The sequence below is a fragment of the Eleutherodactylus coqui genome, chromosome 4 (assembly GCF_035609145.1).
Source record: "Eleutherodactylus coqui strain aEleCoq1 chromosome 4, aEleCoq1.hap1, whole genome shotgun sequence".
In the NCBI taxonomy this organism is placed as follows: domain Eukaryota; kingdom Metazoa; phylum Chordata; class Amphibia; order Anura; family Eleutherodactylidae; genus Eleutherodactylus; species Eleutherodactylus coqui.
The window spans coordinates 214,911,985-214,917,984 of NC_089840.1; positions in this window are offsets into that span (position 1 = coordinate 214,911,985).

Sequence of the window (6,000 nt, forward strand, 5' to 3'; positions counted from 1 at the left end):
CACGGATTAGCTGATTTGCAGGACCACAGTCAGGAGAGAAAAACATGGGCACTGCATAGTGCATGAACCACGTTTTTTATTTGACTATTCAAACTTCACACAAGTGCGCGTTAATTTGAAAAAAAAAGCAGGAAGCTAGGTCCTGCCCTATCTTTCCCGTATGTAGGATTAGGTATATGTGAGAAAGATAAAGCAAGTTCTATCTTTTTTCGTGCATAGTCATAACGCGTGAGAAACCTGATAGTGGAAACAAAACCATTAAATTCAATGGTTTTGTTTTCGTCCCGTTTTGCGGCCGTGAAAATCATGAGAAAATAATGAGACCAAAACACACCCATGTGGTTGAGCCCTTCGTGTGGACTTTGCTGGAAGCAATTAGCACTTTCTGTATTCCAGTAGCCCAGTTTTACTGCAGCAAAGCTCCCATTGAATTAAATGGGAACTTTGCCTATAGTACCCAACTGGGCTGCTGCATTCTTGATAGCGCTATCTGCTCCCAGTGCTGTCCACAGTGACAGCAGCCCATTGATCAGCTGATTGGTGGAGATCCCAAGCAGTAGACCCCTGCGGACCAACTATCCTGAGGATAGGTCATCAAAAATAAAAGGCCCAGACAACTTCTTTAACTTTGTCATGCAGGGAAAGAAGATCACCTGTAAAAATAAAGCCTACAGTGTGAGGACCCTACCGAACAAATCCCACTGAGTCCCCTGTGAGAGAGTATCTATTCCGATGATTACTTGCCATCCCTTCAACATGTTTTTTTAACATGCCCCCTGTGGTGCCCAGTTTGAATGGCTTTAAATATGCCAATTAGGATTGGGACTAAAGCTTGTTAAAAATTAATTCCTGCGAATATCCGTTGCTTTCTTGTACATAGTAGTAGCTACATGCGAGAAAGATAGGGCACGTCCTATCTTTTTTCGATTGTAGGATTAACACATGAGAATTCCAATAGTGAAAATGAAACCAATGAAATCAGTGGTTTGGTTTTGTCTCGTTATGCGGGCGTGATTTTCACGGCAGCATAATGGTGTGGAGGTACGTAGGTCTGCAATGGCCTGAAATTCTTCATGAAAACTATTTACAAAGTTGCTTTATTTCATATTTGGAATGCCTGGAACTATTACAACTTTTGAAACGGCAACAGAAATCTGTTGTAAAGCTTTGCCACTGCATACACTATATGCACCTTGCTAGTAAAGGGGAAAACACGTCAACTGTAGATAAGCAATGCTGCTGTTTTGCACCGCTGACAGTAATAAAGGTTGCGGGGTATTTCATGTTACTACCACAGCTCTATTGTTGACTACTTAGTCTCTAATGTGTCTAAATGTGCCTTATTTGTATGAGCTGTTATCGCACTGTCATCTCACCACTAGCCATGTAATAACAAAAAAGAAAAAGCTAGGCTTTTCCCCCCCCCCATTTTTTCATTAAAAATTTCCTTTTAAATGCTAAAAATACGTATTTGCCATTTCTTTGACTGTACTGGCATAGATTTATAGTTAAAGTTGTTGTTAGGATTAGAAAAAAAATCAGCTTTTTTATTTCCAGAAACAGCACCACCACCCAGAAACGGCAATACTTTGATGTAGCCAATCAGATGTGACACTGCCATAAAAAAGCAGACACATTTTTCTAATCCTGGGCATCTCTTTTAACATTTTGTTGGGTCTCATAGGAGGGTTATGTGAAATTCGTGACCCATTTGAGTTGACGAGATGAAGACGGAAGTTGGCTAGAGCCTTGCATGCAGCCTCAAGACAGCTAATATGGCTGACAGTGACAGGGTGTAACTTCTTCTGGTGTCTGAAATAGGATGCATGAGATTAAAGGGGTTCTGTCACCAAAACCCATTTTTTTACCTGTGCCCTGCATCCCTGTACATTGTAACCTATGGAAAGAAAACATTTTAAAAAAACAAAGTAAATTTACTTAATCCCGTTGTATTTCTTCCCTCCCTTGTCTACTTGGAGTGTGAGGGGTCATCCCCCATCAGCACCTGTGAGCTGATGCTTCTTTCCTCGTCAACCTGGCCGCGTTTAACCTCTGATGTCCTCGGAGAGTCGGCGGCGAGTGCGCAGGCGCGCCAGGAAGGGGGACACATGCGCACTCACAGTCGACTCTACAGGACGTCGCAGGTTAGACGCGGCCAGGCCAGTCAGTGGACGGTAGTACTATGAGGGTTAAAATTCTAAGTGCAACACCAATCGGGCCCACCCCACTTGCCCCGTTGCCGGCCGTAAGAAGAGACACCACACACAGGGATCTGGTATCATTCCTCACACGGGAGAAAAAACTGCGCACTTTATTACAGATTACATGAGATCTTATACCCTCTGCCCTCTCACCACTAGGGGGTGATGGGCTCATAACCATATATGGGCAGTCCGGATTTCCGCCTTAGACAGTGAGGCGCCTCTGGCTTATACAGAAAATCACGTATTCAATTAACTCCAGTGCAAAGAATTACCCACACAATTCTAAGAAGTCCGGCCTAACATCCATATATGGGAAGTCCAGATTTCTGGCCTAAGACAGTCAAAATTATGTACATTTGAACATCTTGATATCTTGTTCCAGCGCTTCTGGGAAATTGGCCAAGTACATGCGGCCTTGTCTGGTTCCGTATCTTCTCTGAATTTCTTAGAACATCTCTCTCAGCCTTGGGATATCTGATGTAAGGCGAAGTATTAAAGTTTTTTCTCATTTGGAATTGAATAAAACTTGCATACAGGTATAAAAGCATGAAAAACACATATGGCAATATATATATATATATACCCTCACAAACCCCCCTAAAAAACTTAATATGGAGATCAAGCATCAGACTTTGCACTCTTCCTCGGTCGTCTCTCCCTTGCGTCAGGGTTTCTCCACTGCCCGTAAGTCCCTACTCCTAAAAGGGAAGGGATCCCTACCTCACCTCAGAAGGAGGCCATGGATTCCCTGGGCTTATTTCCGGGCCTCCATACCCTCTATCTGTACAAGTTAACACCCCACAGGGTGTGCCCTCGCCGGAACCTAAGGTCTTCTGCACTTTCCCTAGGCAAATGGGAAGTCCACTGACAGTCCATCTTATGAGACCGAGGCAGACACAGTACTAGTCCATCTCTCCATTCTTCTGGTAACGTACCTGGTTGGCATTATCGGAACTGGCTCTTCATTTTTTTCAAACAAGGGAAATTTTGGTCACATTAAAGGGATAATACACAAACAGGAAATTACATACCCCACCTTCTTCTGCTAAAATCATATCCACGGCCACTCTATTTTGGAACGCCATGGATGCAGTGGGCCCTAACTGGTCAGCTAACCCTTGCAAAAGCATCTCTGGTGTAGTTTACAAATCTCTGCTGATTGTAAAAGATATAATTCATCTAATCTACATTATTATTAACAGTGACAATAGCAAATAAGGACTCAAAACCTGCTTTAACCTGATCTCTAGAATTAAATTCATCTGGCACCCCCCTTGGCACTCCTATTGCATCTATGTATACATGTGGATCAAAGTTACCACCTGGAGCGTCAATGTCTCTCTTAGCACGATGCGGTGTTGGATTCTCACCCTTAGTGTAGTCTTCATATTGCACATTTGATTGTATTAATTTGTTCTGAAACAGGGGGCTAGTGTACAGTAGTCAAAGGTGTGTGTTAGAGGAATTGTACCACATTATAGCATGTAAAGGATATGCAGGATCATTAGTTCTTTCAGTGCGAAGTGTGGATCCAAGTGGGTTTTCCTTCGAGCTTGACTGCAGTTGGGTGAACAACATCTGGTAGGGACATTCAAACCGGGCTTCTCTCTCAAACTTTTTCCACATAGACCCTGTCACCTGGTTTTAGATTGTGACACTCATCTGTAGGACCTGGGATAAAAGCAGAGACTACAGAATACATTACTAACAATTCCTTAGAGAGACCTATGACAACATTAACAAGAAAATCATTCCCCAAACTCGTCTACTGTGGCATGTCACCTCCGGAGAAAAAGAAAAACTAATGGAAGACACTCAATTCAAAATTTACCCATTTCCTCCATCGCCTTTTGTATCTACTTTCCCACTACTCCGCGGATGGTAGGGTGTGTCAAAAGCCTGGAATATACCCAAAACAGACATGATGTGTTGCATTATTTCACCTGTGAAGTGTGTACCTTTGTTTGACTCAATCACTTCCGGTACCCCATATCTGCGGATTACCTCATTCATGAGCTTCTGTGCGGTTACCTGCTTATTTACTTTGGTAACAGAGTAGGTCTCCAACCTGAAAAACATTAACAACAACAAGCACATATTCATGCTTCCCAACAAGTAGGAACTGAGTGTAGCCAATTTGCAATCCCTGAAATGGGTAGAGTGGTCTAGGCAAGTGTGATGTGGCAAATTTACTTCTGCCCTGTTGCTTTACGGCAAAGATCATGCAAAACTGGACAAATGATGCAGCAGCTACAGAAAACCAAGGAGCCACCCGTCCTTGTTCAAGCGTCGTCATCATTACTGCTTTGAGAGGTGCGTCTTTTCGTGCGTCAGCTGGGCCATCATGGGGCACAGGGACTATGGTAAGCAAGTGCTGTTGACTGTTCACCATACGCCGTCCCTTTTTAGTCCATTTGTCTTTTTCTTAACTGTAAAGTCTTTAGCATATCAAAGTCCAATGTTTTTAGCAAAGTTCAAGTTCAAATCAAAGTCCAAAATTAGTATCAAATTCTTCTTTTCTTCTGTTCTTCCACGGCTTGAGGGCCGCTGCTTTTGCTGTGTGGTCTGTGATGGCGTTGCCTCTTGCTTCTCTGGTGTAGGAATTGGTGTGAGCTTTCCACTTTGTCAGGTAGAAGTAGGGCCTCCATGAGACTCTGCACCATTGCATCATTCTTAATTGGCTGTCCTGCTGTGGTAAAAAACTGTCTGGCCTTCCATTTTGGGCCTTAATCATGAGCTATGCCAAATGCATACCGGGAGTCAGTGTAAATGTTTGCCGTCTTACCTGTGGCCACTCCACACGCCTCCGTGAGTGCTTTTAAGTCCGCTTCTTGTACTGCGACATGCGGAGACATTCTGCTTTTTAGGACATCTTGTTGTGTAACCACCGTATATCCAGTGTGGAGTCGTCAATCACCCTGGTACCATCTATAAAAAACAACTCAAAATATGCATTATTAACAAGGGCTTCAGTAACTTTTTAAACTTAAATTTTCTTGTTGCATCACTGCTAGACAATCAGGCTGGTATTCTATTTCAAAAAGATTAGAACCTTGTTGCAAAAAAATTTTAAAAATGTAAAAATGACTTGCAAAAAATTTAAAAATGGCTGACTTGCAATACCTAGATCACCTATGCCTTCTCCTCCCCCCCTTTAAACCAGGGTACACAATTGGAAGAATAGTAGCCGGGTTTAAGTTATTATAACATTGTAAAAAGATTTGATGGATGCAGATAAGGCCTGTAAAATGTTAGCACCAATAGCAGAAACATGAGTTACACCGGGGAAGAATAATCTACAAAACATCTACTAATATTTGAAATGTGATATCCCTTTAAGTGAATTCATTATTAGTCTGGTCCTGCCTGCAATATCTTTATCAAATTTCAGACAGGAGAAAAAAAACAAAACAGGAAAAAAAAAACTAGCTGCTCAAAATTCTCCCCCCTCCCTTGTGCAGGAGGGATGAAACATTATTACGTACTATTACATCATATAGCTCCACCCCTTCGATATTGGCACATTGCGTCCGTCTTCTCAACTTAATTTCAGCTTAACCGTCTATACGTCCACATCTCAACCAAGCAAAGTCCCATGCATGGGGTAGGACTTTTACCCCCAGTCAATTTCCACATCACACATTCCACGCAGCCCAAACACGGGTCACTAACTCTCATCCATCCATGCTCCCAAGTCTGCTCCGTCACCCCCTATTGAAGGTGTACCAGTACATGCAGATGCACGGACAAAAAAAGTTTGGCAAACATACATACATCAGCTGAAAAACACCGAGGT